A 14929-nucleotide genomic window follows, 5' to 3' on the forward strand; every position below is an offset into this window, starting at 1 on the left:
GAATCCCTCTGTATAAAAGTATAGAACCTACCTCATAGGATTATTGTGAACAATATCTGGTTACACTTTACTTGTAAGCGCTGAACATGTTCATTATAACATGTGTCAACCAGAGTCAGAGACACCGAAATCCAAGTAAAGAAGTTTATTGGCAGTCTGAGAACTGCAGTTCAAGGAACACAGATTCCGGAAGCATTTAAATTGTGTCCTGACCAGCTATTTTTGGGTAGGGTTTTTAAAGGAAATAAGAAGTCAGTTCTCACTAGTTCATCCATAACCTTCGTAACCCACTATTTTGATTGAAGATAATGCGTTATCATGACAGTTCATTGGTTTCTAGGCAAAAGTCCTTGATTCAGGGGTTTGAGAAAAGTTCAGTCCTCAGCATAAAGTCCTTTTCATAATGGCAGCAATTTTGTCTGCAACACCAGCAAGTACCTTCTGCAGTCAGGCAGTTGTAAAATGGCATTTGGGAACAAAATGGCTTTGATCTGGCCAGCTCCAATTGCCTTCCTTCCACAATGTCAAAGTTAATGTACAACTATTCTGTAGTGTGGTGATGAGAAGGGAAATGCTACAAATCAACATTTACAACATCTGCACTGCTTTCTTTGTACTCTATACAAAGACTAGTTTCAATTAAAAACAAACAAGGCCAGGTACGGTGGCTCAGGCCTGTAATCCCAGCACTTTGGGAGGCGAGGTAGGCGGATCACCTGACGTCAGGAGTTCGTGACCAGCCTGGCCTACATGGTGAAACCCTGTCTCTACTAAAAATACAAAAATTAGCTGGGCGCGGTGGCTGGCGCCTGTAACCCCAACTACTCGGGAGGCTGAGGCATGAGAAGCATTTGAACCTGGGAGGCGGATGTTGCAGTGAACCAAGATCGTGCCACTGCACTCCAGCCTGGGGACAGAGCGAAACTCCGTCTAAAACAAAAACAAAAAAACAGTACTACCCATGCCTGTACTCAGAATGCTGTTCTTGAGAACTGAGCAAAAGACAGATTTCTATCAGATTAAATTTTTGACAGCTTCAGGGGAGAAGATGACAAAGGTGCTTAATGCTTTTCTTTCCCACCCAATGTTGGCAGTCATGAAAGGGACTCTTTTCCTTGTTCCATCAGTGTATTAGTTTGCCAGGGCTGCTGTAACAAAGTCCCACAAGCTGAATGAATGGTTTAATCAAATTTATTATCTCATACTTCTGGAGGCTAGAGGTCCAAAATAAAGGTGTTGACAGTGTTGGTTTCTTCTGAGGGCTAGAAGGAAAAGATCTGTTCCAGGCTTCTGTACTTGACTTGTAGATGGCCTTCTTCTCCCTCACATTGTCTTTCCTTTATGTGTGCTGTCTCTGAGTCTAAATTTCCCCTTGTATAAGGACGCCAGTCATATCAGATTGAGGGACCACCCTACCCCAGTGTGGCCTCATCTTAACTAATTACATCTGCAACAACCCTATTTCCAAATAAGATCACATTCTGAGGTACTGCACATTAGGACCCCAGCGTATATTTTGTGGGGGATGCAATTCAACCCGTAACTCAGTAAGAATAGACTGGTGAGGGTGAGGGAGAGGGGATGGTGAGAGGTCTGGCCCCCTTTTTATGCAGCTGTTGCCAAGCTGTGGATACCCAGCCAGGAGAGCTTCTGGATATATCGAAATATTTCTGGCAGCAACCAGAAATAATAAAACACCACTTCTCCTGAGATGACTGGGAGTTTTCATTCTGTATTAACTGCTTTGTAGTCTACAGTTACATAGACTTTCTTACACTTTTTAACTTTGGTTTAAGAGCCACAAGATGACTCACCGAATATATTTCCAGGCATTAAAATAGATGATCTCTGACCCTCACCAGGATTGTTATGTTTGGTTTTTGTTTTGTCAAAGGGAAAAAAAAAAGTTGAGTAGAGGAAGACCTAGAACAAAAAGCAATTGTTCCTTGCTTTTTATCTCCCCAGCCTCAGTCCCACTTCCAAAGGGCAACCACTTTGACCTTTGTGGTTTTAAATTCTCCTGATGATCTTCAACTGTATGAATAAGCTGCTATTTTGTGACATTATTGACTCGTGCAAGGACTGATAAAAAGTCAGCTTAATTCACACCCCTAAGGTGCACATGACAGTTAACATCACCATTTTTAGTCCTATTGTTCACTCTAGTAACTTTGATATCCTTAAACTTTTGTTTTTAGTTCTATTAAATACAGACAGCGCCTCTTGGTTCTCCATTTCATGATAGGAAGAACTCTTACTTCCCTTGAACTCCCCACCTCTGCTTCTACCTCCAAATTTCTTTTTTAGAAATGAGGCCTCCCTCTGTTGCCCAGGCTGGAGTACCTCTGGTGCAATCATAGCTCATTGCAGCCTTGAACCTCTGTACCTCCAAACTTTTCAAAGCTGTACTCTCTTAGATATCCATGACTGATAACATTTATATTCCCTTCTGTAACTAAGTCTTCTTTTTTTGTGAGATGGAGTCTCGCTCTGTCGCCAGGCTGGAGTGCAGTGGCGCCATCTTGGCTCACTGCAACCTCTGCCTCCGGGGTGCAAGCGATTCTCCTGCCTCAGCCTCCCACATAGCTGGGACTGCAGGCGCGCACCACCACGCCCAGATAATTTTTGTATTTTTAATAGAGACGGGGTTTCACCATGTTGGCCAGGATGGTCTCGATCTCCGCCTGCCTCAGCCTCCCAAAGTGCTGGGATTACAGGCGTAAGCCACCACGCCCGGCCTAAGTCTTCTATAAGTTGGTTCTAATAGACAATAACAAATAAGCAGCATTAACATTATGAAAATGTTGGTCCACAGCAGAGCTAAGTAGTATGCTGGGCCTGATTTTCCTCTGTGTAATCACAATGTCTCAACCCTGTGCTGCTCAGTTTCTCAAAATCATGGTTACTTTGTTGTTGTTGCTTTGCCTAGTACTTTTTTGTTGTTGAAAGAAATCTGTGCCATCTTACCCATTCTATTTTCCTGGAATATTTTTTTGAAAGCCCATTGATGACTCAGTTTAATTCATATTTGTATTATGATTTTCTTGTAGAGTCTTTTAGGAAATATAATTTCTAGGTGCTTTTCTTATTTTCATTTTCTTTGCCTTAAGTATATCTTCAAGTTCTTCCAACTGTATGTTCCATGAAATACCTTTGTTTCCTGGATCCCCCACTCTTGCTCAAATATGAACTGGTGGCTTAGTCACCCACAAAACTGACATTCTGGGTCACATCTGCAGCTGCCTGAATCCCACGGCTTCCTCAGGATACTCTGCTCTTTTACTGATGGAGTACATGCTCTAATAACTCCTCAAGAAAAGGTGCCTGGCAGGTAAGCTTTCTGAGTCTTTGCATGTGTAACAATGTCTTTATATTGCCCTCGCAAGTATATTGCCCTCGCAAGTAATTTGACTGGGTAGAGGCGTCTCAAGTTGAAAATCATTTTCCCCCTGAACTTTCAAGCTATTATTCCACCATTTTTAGTGCAGCTGATGCTCAATCTAATGCCAGCATGCCTTTTGTTTCTTGTAGAAGTTTGTGTTCCCCTGTTTCTGGAAAGCTTTTGAATGGCTGGTCATTTATTGAACAAATTTTATTGAGCTCCTACTCTATGGCAGCCACAAGGGCTAGGACCTAAGAACACAATGGTGAAGATTAGATTATTTCTAATGAAGTTTCCCACATATCCACCAAAGACAACGCTTGAGCCATCTTCCTTTTTCTCAGAGGCAGAGACCAAATTAGCTTAACTTTGAAATACAGAGATTTTATTTTTTTAACTTATTTTTTGAGACAGTCTTGCTCTGTCACCCAGGCTGGAGTGCAGTAGCACAATCTTGGCTCACTGCAACCTCCGCCTCCCAGGTTCAAGCAATTCTCCTGCCTCAACCTCCGAAGTAACTGGGATTACAGGCACCAGCCACCAAGCCTGGCTGGTTTTTGTATTCTTAGTAGAGGCCGGGTTTCACCATGTTGGCCAGGCTGGTCTCGAACTCCTGACCTCCCGTGATCCGCCTGCCTCGGCCTCCCAAAGTGCCAGGATTACAGGCGTGAGCCACCACGCCCAGCCCAGAGATTTTATTCTTAGAGCTCCAGAAAAGTGGGCTAGGTAGATAAGAGAAAATGTTAGATGCTGGTGTTGGCTCACTGAGATATTAATTTAGATGTGTGATTATAATAGAGAAGAACACAATTTAACAGAAAATCTTTCTGTTCATAGTGTTTTCCTCTACTTTCCACCTTTCCCATATCTGTTTTGGTCTGACACTGTAGGGTACATCATTGTGAAATCAAAAACAAGCAAGCATGTACCCTTTGTCCTCAAAGGTTGGCATGCAGGCCTGTGAACTTGGAAAGAGAACAAAGCTTTCTAGTATGATAAACAAAGAAAATGAAGATTAAAAAGTCTGGTTTCCTCTTCCTGGCATCAGCAAATACCAGCTGTCAGAGAGCTCTGAGTAATCTACCCCTCCTATTCCTAAAAGGTAATTAATATTAAAACATTGCCAAAAGGAGGTATATTTAGATTTTCAATTAAAATGACACAAATGAAGTGGCAATGCAACAAATATGAGAGAAAAATTTTAAATTGTAGTATTTATATTTGTGATGTTTTTCCCATCTAATTCCACTCTCTCCAGTGGTCCCTGAAACATCACCTGCAGGCTGACATCCTGATAAACTCTAAAAAGAAGACAGAAAACATAATCTAAAAGGCAGGGTGCGTGTGGCAGTTAGAGAGGTCACCACGAAAAAGAAGGAAAATGCAGCTGCTCTAGGGATACAGATAAGTCATTAGGGTCAAGGGTTGAAGGGAAGTACATGAGATTGCAGACTGCCCATATGATAACTAATGACAGACTTCTAGTAAAGGAATAAAACCTTTAGGTTCTTTTGTTTAGCCTTTACTGCCAAACAAAGCAAGTTGCAAGACCAGTCCTAACATTTCATCAAGCAGCAGGAAGCTTCCTTCCATTGGGAAAAGCTAATAGAGGTGTCTCTTCATACCTTCTTATTACAAAAAAAAAAAAAGGGCCAGCTTTCTCCTGATGTTTCTGCTATTAGAGAAGATTTGTAGGCCGGGCGTGGTGGCTCACACCTGTAATCCCAGCACTTTGGGAGGCCAAGGCAGGCAGATCACTTGGGGTCAGGAGTTCAAGACCAGCCTGGCCAACATGGCGAAACTCCATCTCTACTAAAAATACAAAAATTAGTCAGATGTGGTAGCGGGTGCCTACAATTCCAGCTACTCAGGAGGCTGAGGCACGAGAATTGCTTGAACCCGGAAGGCAGAGGTTACAATGAGCCAAGATTGTGCCACTGCACTCCAGCTTGAGTGACAGCGTGAGACCCTGTCTCAAAAAAAAAAAAAAAAGACTTGTAAAGTTTGTGATGGCAGAGTGGAAAAAGCATATTTAGAATAATGTATCCATGCATGTCCTAGCAAATCCTGTTACTCTCCCTGAACCTCAAATGTCTTGTCTGTGGCCAGGCACGGTGGGTCACGCTTGTAATCCCGAGGTGGGCAGATCACAAGGTTAGGATTTCGAGACCAGCCTGGCCAACACAGTGAAACCCTGTCTCTTCTAAAAATACAAAAATTAGCAGGGCATGATGGTGGGCGCATGTAATCCCAGCTACTTGGGAGGCTGAGGCAGGAGAATCACTTGAACCCGGGAGGCAGAGGTTGCAGTGAGCCAAGATCATGCCACCACACTCCAGCATGGATGACAGAGCTAGACTCCCTTGCATGGGAAAGGAAAAAAAAAAAAAAAAGTCTGTCAAGTGTAGAAGACTGGAAACACAAACAAAAGCGATTCTAAATTTCTACAAAGGCTTATTTCCTCTATTTCCTTCTTTAACTCATGCTTTTAATTTAAAAAGCTTCGCCGGGCACTGTAACTAACACCTGTAATCCCTACAGTTTGGGAGGCCAAGGTGGGTGGATCACGAGGTCAGGAGCTCGAGACCATGCTGGCCAATATGGTGAAACCCCATTTCTACTAAAAATACAAAAATTAGCCAGGCATGGTGGGCGTGCGCCTGTAGTCCCAGCTACTCGGGAGGCTGAGGCAGAAGAATCTCTTGAACCCAGCAGGTGGAGGTTGCAGTGAGCTGAGATTGTGCCACTGCACTCCAGCCTGGCGACAGAGCGAGACACAGTCTCAAAAAAAAAAAAAGCTTAAACTGTAAAATTGTAAACTGTTCTGTTTTATATATACCTAAAGTTAATTAATGCATTTTCTGAACAACATAATAAAATTATGTTTAAGAACAACATACATGCACCAGTTCCCCCGCTGAGGTCTCTGCTGCCAGTTTGGTCCAGGAACACGTAATCAGCATCCTGGTCCCAGGTAGTGGCATGGTCAGTACCTACTGCCCATTTCCTCAGAAGACAATACTGTCCTTTCCAAAATGTTTACTATTTATTTGCTCAGAACAGATAGGTCTTCATTTGACTCACTACCTAAACCACCAGCTTCTTACATTATCTCTTTAAAGCAGAATTCTTATAATTTTGTCAAGTCACCTGGACTCAACTCTCATCTGAAAGTTCTTCTTGAATATCTGTGGTATCACCATTTCTAAGTAACTCAGCAGTCTAATGGTCATAGTTAACTTAATCAGCCAAATATGAAACCTGTTTGATGCTGCCATTGTAGGAGTCAAATTCTTAATGTATTTATAACTTAATAAATTGCAATTCAGAGTTATGACACCAAGTTAACTTTGCTCCATCCCTTTTTAGTTGAGGTTCCAGATTTCTGCTTCAGGTTGGAAACTGCCAATGCAATGTTCAGAGCATGTCCTACTCAAAAGTCACATCTTAACTTTCATAGCCACATGACAGACCAAGCCCCATTTGCTCTTATTTACATTTTATTATTATTAGTAATAAACCAATAAAAATTGAATAACAAAGGAAAAAGCTCAAGATAAATAATTTCTTCCTTGTGAATTCAAACACATGCATACACACACATCCTCCTCTGTGTGTGTTACTTCCTCCTCACATTCTGTCCTACGGTATAAATAGTTACACAAAAGTCTACAAAACACAAGTAGCAGACCCTAGCTGTGTAAAGCTCAGGCTGATTCTCAAGTCTAGATCACCAGCTTCTCCACGCTAAGTGTACTTGTGGTTTCATCCTCTTCATTTGACCCAAAATATCCTGGGAGGTCCAGCATCCTCTGCTCAGCCTCAGTGAGGCCAAATGACATATTGTAATAGAAGGCAAACTCAGGGTGAGTGGGGAAGCTTTGACACTTGTCTTTTCTACACTGAGAAGGGCTCAGAGGACTGACCCTCTGGTAGCTATCTTTGGGGGATATGGGAGAAGACTACTTCCTTGAGATACTCTTGTGACTGGGGGACGGTCCCCGATGAGCTCAGTGGTGCTCTGTTCTCTCAATTCCTGCCACTAATCCTGCCTGGCGATCCCCAAGGTCTGGTTTCCTCAAGGGCTGCCCCATGGGCCTTAATAAAAATTTTAAATATACTCTCACACACACACTATATTCTAGAGAAGAACTATTGTATCAAAATCCTAGATTTGAATAACTTATTACTTTAAATAATCAGTAACTAAAACCAAGCAATCCATCACACAAAGAGGGGAAAAGGTAATATTCTGAGTTATAAATTTTTTACCCTGTCTGATAAAAATAGAAGCCTAAAAGTTTAAATTTTTCCTGGATTTAAAGATAAATTTGTTTTTCAGTGAAATATCCTCAATAGCAATTTTACCAAAGAGGCCTTCTTCTGAAGGCCACCTCTGAAATAATTAGAGGATAAATGTCAATGGCATGATATTAAGATATTACTTGGCCAGGCGCGGTGGCTCACGCCTGTAATCCCAACACTTTGGGAGGCCAAGGCGGGTGGATCACGAGGTCAAGAGTTCGAGACAAGCCTGGCCAACATGGTGAAACCCCATCTCTACTAAAGATACAAAAAATTAGCCAGGCGTGGTAGTGCACGCCTGTAATCCTAGCTACTCAGGAGGCTGAGGCAGGAGAATCACTTGAACCCAGGAGGTGGAAGTTGCAGTGAGCCGAGATCACGCCATTGCACTCCAGCCTGGGCAACAGGGTGAGACTCCACCTCAAAAAAATAAAAAAAAGAAAAGAAAGATATTATTCAAGAAAAGAACTTAGGAGTCAGGTGCAGTGGCTCATGTCTGTTATGCCAGTACTTTGGGAGGCCAAGGCAGTAGGATCACTTGAGGCCGGGAGTTCAGAGAGCAGTCTGGGCAATGTAGCAAGACCTCATCTCTACAAAAAAAGTGTTTAACAAATTAGCTCAGTATGGTGGCACATGCCTGTAGTCCCACCTACTCAGGAGGCAGAGGCAGAAGGATGGCTTGAGCCCTGGAATTCAAGGCTGCAGTGAACTAAGATGGTGCCATTGCACTCAAGGATGGGTGACAGAGCAAGGCTCCGTGCCACCAGCCCCCAAAAAAAGAAAAAAAAGAAAGGCATTTAGGCAGTTCTAAATAAAAACATCTTAGTATTTTCTATTGTTGAAAGAAAAAATTTAAGTATATGTTAGTAAGCCAAGAGACTTTCTAAAAATACTGTTAACATCTAGTACAATTTCCAGTAAAATTCAATTTTAGAACTTGCTTCAGAAGGAATTTCACTTTAATTGTACATACTTGCTTATTCCAAAATATAATTATACAAAGGAATTAAAGAAGTTTCTTACTTAAAGAATAAAGTTACACTTAGAAACAAGATGGGATACAAAGCACACAGATATAGAGCTTTCATAGCATTAAATGCGGCCTATTCAGCTTGGTTGAAGAATAAGATGTTCTCTAGTCAGTTAAATACAGTAAATTCCAAATGATAAACAAAAAAGGAATGTGAAATCCTTCAGTTTCATCTATACCTTGCAGTTATTTCAATCATCACTATTTTAAAATATGTTAAGTACAGATGTCCTATCACATACTATGGCTAACAAAATAATAGAACTATACCTTTGTATTTAAAATTGAATCATATCTCTGCTATAAAATGTATAAATATAGAATTTTACTACTTATAAAGCTTACAATGAACTCATTCAACAAATTAAACATCTACTATTTACAGTCCAAGCTCAACAAAAAGAGTAGCTATTGAATACCCTTTTCTCAGCATAGCAGTGGAATTATTTGGATTGAGTTCGCAAGACTTCTTTGTGTCGGCAACAGCAACTACGTAGAAACAGATGGGTTTTTCGTCAGTTATTTACAGATCCTAGTAAATACAAAAAGAATATGAATCAGTTTTAGATTTCTAAGTTTTCGAGCTGGTAGAAACACCAAATGGTTTTAAATTAGGAAAAGCTAATCCAAGACAGAATTCAAATAAGTAATACTCTTATACCTTCCTTTTGGCTTAACATTTAGCTTCATTCTTAAAGCTCTTCAGTCAATGAATAAAGCTGTGTCACAAAATTCATCTCCTTTTCTCATTAGCAGAATCTATGTAATTTGGCCGGGTGCAGTGGCTCACGCCTGTAATCGCAGCATTTTGAGAGGCCGAAGAGGGTGGATCACCTGTGGTCAGGAGTGTGAGACCAGCCTGGCCAACATGGTGAAACCCCGTCTCTGCTAAAAATACAAAATTAGCCAGGCATGGTGGCATGTGCCTGTGGTCCCAGCTACCTGGGAGGCTGAGGCAGGAGAATCTCTTGAACCTGGGAGGTGAAGGCTGCAGTGAGCTGAGATCAAGCCACTACACTCCAGCCTAGGCAACAAGAGCGAAACTCCGTCTAAAAAAAAAAAGATATTCAGTTTTTCCCTATCCAGATTCTTCATCAGAATAACTTTTTAAAGTTACACAATACAGAAATACATTATTTTTTAATATAGATAGGGTCTTGCTAAGTTGTCCAGGCTGAACTCGAACTCTTGGGCTCATGTGATCCTCTAGCTTTGGTCTCCCAAAGTGCTGGGATTACAGGCATGAGCCACCATGCCTGGCCACATTCATTTTTATAAAAAATACAAAGAAGAGCATTTCATTTTAATATTCTGTCAATAGTAAATATGATATGTCAATATTCCGTCAATAGTAATATTGACAGAATATGATATGTTAATATTCTGTCAATAGTAAATATGATACTATTCTTTATCAGCCTACCCAATAACTATGAATGAAATCTATATACATTCTCCACCCACTGAAGGAAAATGAGACATCCATAAATTTTAAATAGGTGTTGCTCAACATGTCTGTCACACTTGAGATACTTTACCTTGTATGAAAGACCAATTTAAAAATCCTCAAAGACAACCTTTGTTTTATTTGACTAATTTGTCATGGGTAAAATGTATAAGTAACTTATTAAAAAGGGACAATATACTTCGGAAGAAAAATTACCACAGTAACTCCCAAGAAGAATGTGACAATAAGCTCTTTGACAATAATACTGTGCATCATCTGGTTTCTGTTCCAAAGCCTTAGTCAGCTCCTACAAAAACAAACATGTTGAGTGTCAGTAAAAGTTTGTAAAAAGCCATCAAATTCTAATTAAACATAATTTTTAATCAAATAACTTATTATCAGAAACTATTTGGAGGAAAGATAACAGGGATGTAATCTTGGAGTTTTTCCTCATAAGAAAATCTCCCCTTCTGCCCCTCCTCCCAAAAGTAGACAATCTAACATAGTATCTCTGTACTGAAAAGTTCCTGGCCTATAGAACTCAATAAATGGTCATTATTATCAGCTCATATATTCTGAAGAGTTTAACTGATATACATTGACCATTACAGATTTTCTCCTTCTAATTTGGAGAAGATTCAAACTCCATATAGAATTTGAGATTCCTAGAAAATGTGAAGCTGTCCAATAAAAAAAGACTAAAAGTTAAATCTAGAGCTCAGGGAGCTTAAGACAATCAATACATACACCATCAAGCTTACCTGGCCCTCTCTTATCCTCTATCAATAGCACACAACTCTAATAAAATGCAATTAAACATTCTGTTCAAAGCCCAGATACAATCTCATAGATGGCTATAGCAACTGATCAAGAGTTAACATTAGAGAGATTAAGACTTTTTTACCCTGTGCAGTCACAACATATAGGTGTGGTAGCTGGAAAAATAATGAGGTAAGAGATTACACAATTAGGGAGATCAAGGGCAAGTACAGGAACACTTTTATTTTCTGCCAACTGCCTACAAACTCTAGGGATCTGGTAGTTTTCTTAAATGGTAAAATTATTTCAGTAACCGCATGTGTCACTGACTTAGCTTTAACCTAGTTTAATTCTCACAAAGCAATGAATACAGATGCCCCTCAACTCACATGGGGTTACAGTCAATCAACAGAAAGTATGGCTCAAACTAAGAGAGCAAAGAAGCTGTAAGATGTTACTTCAAGGACCTCACTTTGTACGTTGCAGGCTGTTACAAGGAATTTGGACCTTAGGTGTGATGGAAAGCCATGGAAAGTTCATTGTTAGTAGGAGACAGACATGGTGCAATTTACTTTTTAAAAATGTCATTCTGGATGCTGTACGGTGAATACATTATAACAAATCAGCACTGGAAACACAGACTTCTTAGGAAACGACTACATTAAATCTAGGCTAGAAAAGGCTGTTAGCCACAGAGGTGATGAAGAGAAATACGATGAGCTGGAATATATTAGAACCAGCAAGACTTGCTAATGGGTGAACATGTGGGATAAGAGAAAGTGAAGATCACTCCATGGTTTGGGGCTTACTTAGATCTCTACCTGGCATGCAGTAAGCAGTCAATGGATGATTTTTCTCCTTGCAGACTTTTTTCAACCTTTTCCCCAATCTCTACTTTGACTGCATCTCCTCTGCCACAAAATATAAAAATATTTGCCTCTCTAGTCTTAATCTTCTCAAAGCCACTAGTAACCCCTTATCAAATCCAACTGATTCCTATCTGACTCGATCCCTCTGTGGCCCCTGACAATAACAACCAGGACTTTCAGCTTACCATTCTGTTGCCTCTTAAAAACTAATGTTTTCTGGGCTGGGCGCAGTGGCTCACGCCTATAATCCCAGCATTGTGGGAGGCCGAGGCAGGTGGATCACCTGAGGTCAGGAGTTCAAGACTAGCCTGGCCAACATGGTGAAACTCTGTCTCTACTAAAAATACAAAAATTAATCAGACATGGTGGTGGGGTGGAACCAAGGAATTTACATCAGCTGGGTGCAATGGCTCACACCTGTAATCCCAGAACTTTGGGAGGCCAAGAAGGGGTGGATCCCTTGAGCCCAGGAGTTGGAGACCAGACTGGGCAACATGGCAAAAACCTACAAAAAATACATAAACCAATTAGCCAGGCATGGTGCAGGCCTGTGGTCCCAGCAACTCGGGAGGGTGAGGTGAGAGGACCGCTTGGGCCCTGGGAGGTGGTAGTTGCAGTGAGCCATGATTGTGCCACTGCACTCCAGACTGGGTGACAGAGCAAGACACTATCCCAAAAAAAAGAGTAACATTAACTCTGAAATAGCTGGCCTAGGAACCCAGTTTGATGGAGGAATCTGAATGCTAAGCTAAGGATTTTGGAGTTTACCCTACAGGTAGCAAGAAAGGCATGAGGGTTTCCATATACGAACATTACATATTCCCAAGGGATATTTTTACTTGATTTTTTTTTTGAGACAGAGTCAAAAAGAGAGAGAAGAGAACAGAAAAAACGAGAGAAAAATACAGGAAGGCCACTATAGAACTGTTAACAATTCAGGAGCTGGCAAGCAAAGACACACTCAGAGCGCTTCTCTTTGCTTCCCTGCCCTCTGAACTGTTCAATAAATAGTGAAGAACACAAAGCTAACTGCAGTATTTGTTTCAGACCTGCTGCTGCTCTCCGATTTAAAAGCAATACAGGAACATTAAATTTGTCACAGCTGAAATTGGTAAAGGCAGACCTCTACAGGTGCTTCTTCACTTACAATGGGTTTATTGGGAGGGGAAAATATCGTAAGTCAAAATGTCTTTAATACACCTAACCTACTGAGCATCAGAGCTTAGAAACGTACTCAGAACACTTACATTAACCTACATTTGGGCAAAATCATCTAACACAAATCCTGTTTTATTATAAAGGGTTGAATAGCTCATGTAATTTATGGAAACAATGTTGCAAACGTGAAAAACAGGATAGGTGTATGGGGACTCAAAGTTCGGTTTCTACTGAATGTGCGTCGTCTATGGAACCATCATAAAGTCAAAAAATTCTGAGTCAAACCTTCCTAAGCCCTGGACCGTCTGTATCTGAAGTGCTCCCTAAGGGGCACTATGCCAGATACTATGCCTAAGTGTTTTCCAACTTTCTGTACCACATTCAAAAGGAGCATCTTCATAAAGATGTTACCGACATCGTGGAAAATATTAGTCCTTCCTTTCCTTTGCAGCTGACAGGATTTTTAAAAGAAGCTCTAAACCACAAGCATATTCCAGCAGCTGTTTGTTCCTCCTAGTATGAGTTACTTCCTCCCTCTGCCACCGTCGCTTATATTCTAGTTTGAGGAAATATTAAGCAGCACAGTAAATCAGTCTGTTTTCAGAAATTGCTTAGTCCTGGAATTAACATATTTTATAAAACAGGTTTGCTTTAGCTCCTTAAGATTTGGTTACTTAGAATAAAATCTTCCCAGTTTAATAGCCAATTTGCATACATGTATAAATGCATGAACTTTAAAAGCACCTTTAGGATTAAGAGGGTTTTGTTATCTGTATTTACAGAATTTAAAGCTGATTACCTCAGCAAGTTTTAGAGCAATTTTAAGAATAGTAATAAGACAAGAATCTTAAGATAATACATTCTTTAGAACCAAGAACTTTAGAACCAAATGTGTAAATGGTTAAATGAAGGATGTTTTAACAACATGGTCTCAGCTGTGGAGGTATCATCATCTTTCAAAGCTACCTGCAAAAAAGGGACAATGTCCTCACTGGCTAGTGAAAATTAGAAAAGTTTAAGGAATTCTCAGCAAATTTCTTATCTTTTAAAATACCCATGGTCATCCCTTAAGAGGGTAAATGCACCTGTCATTAATAAGTAAGTGAGTTCATAAGCAATACTACCTCCAGGATTTTTAATTTCTTGGCAGGGATAATAGTGACATTAAAAGCAAGCTTATACGTTCCTATTAGTAAGGAGAAGTAGATTTATTCAAAATCAATTTCTGCTTCAAAACACTTCCAAGCATATAAAAAATGCCATCCTTAAAAGGATTCCCTATTTGACTGTCTCAGTTTATTAGAATATGGATGGTCTTTGCATTCTAGATAACATGCCCTTTGTTTGCTTGTTTTTGTATAGGAATTATCTTGGAATCTGATAATGCTGGGACTCTACTGATGGCTAGGCACTGCATATCTTCGTTATGTGCCCATTTCCATTCATTCCTTAAAATATTATGAAACACTGTTACAAACAAAATATAATGTATAATTATAATATAGCTAACATATAGCATAATATAATATATACAACATATAATAACATAAAAGCATGATGAAATGACCACCTGTGAACCTGCTGTCCAACTTGAGGAACAGAATGATAGTACTGTCAAAGCCCCTGGATGTCCCTACTCAATTACCCTGCCTTCCTGAAATGTCAATCATTTTCTTTATAGTTTTATCACCTTTAGAGCTAAGAAAGTATATTCAAAATTTGGTTTTTGAATTTTATAAAATTCTATTATATTGCATGCATTCTGCTGCAACTTACTGTCTTTAGGACACCGTGAAGATATCTACACAGTGTTTTGAAATTCATCTAAGTATCTACACTCTAAAAGTGAATATCTGGCAGAAATAATCTCAATCAATGAATTTTATAAACCCCTGAAATTAACACTTACCTGCTTCATTGTTAATTGGGAACTCCCAGTTTCCCCTCTTTCGTCCACTGGATCAGCTCTTCAAACCCAT

General features: G+C 40.1%; 1 long non-coding RNA gene across 1 annotated transcript; it reads right to left on the reverse strand.

The window, feature by feature from the left end:
* Window positions 1-6864: 6864 nt before the first annotated feature.
* LOC134738063 (uncharacterized) lies at window positions 6865-14927 on the reverse strand. The gene is made up of 3 exons (XR_010123586.1): window positions 14860-14927; window positions 10381-10471; window positions 6865-9249 (listed from the first exon to the last, which is right to left on the reverse strand). It is a non-coding gene; the product is annotated as an uncharacterized LOC134738063 (long non-coding RNA).
* Window positions 14928-14929: the final 2 nt, after the last annotated feature.

This window comes from Pongo pygmaeus, chromosome 14, assembly GCF_028885625.2.
Source record: "Pongo pygmaeus isolate AG05252 chromosome 14, NHGRI_mPonPyg2-v2.0_pri, whole genome shotgun sequence".
Lineage (NCBI taxonomy): Eukaryota > Metazoa > Chordata > Mammalia > Primates > Hominidae > Pongo > Pongo pygmaeus.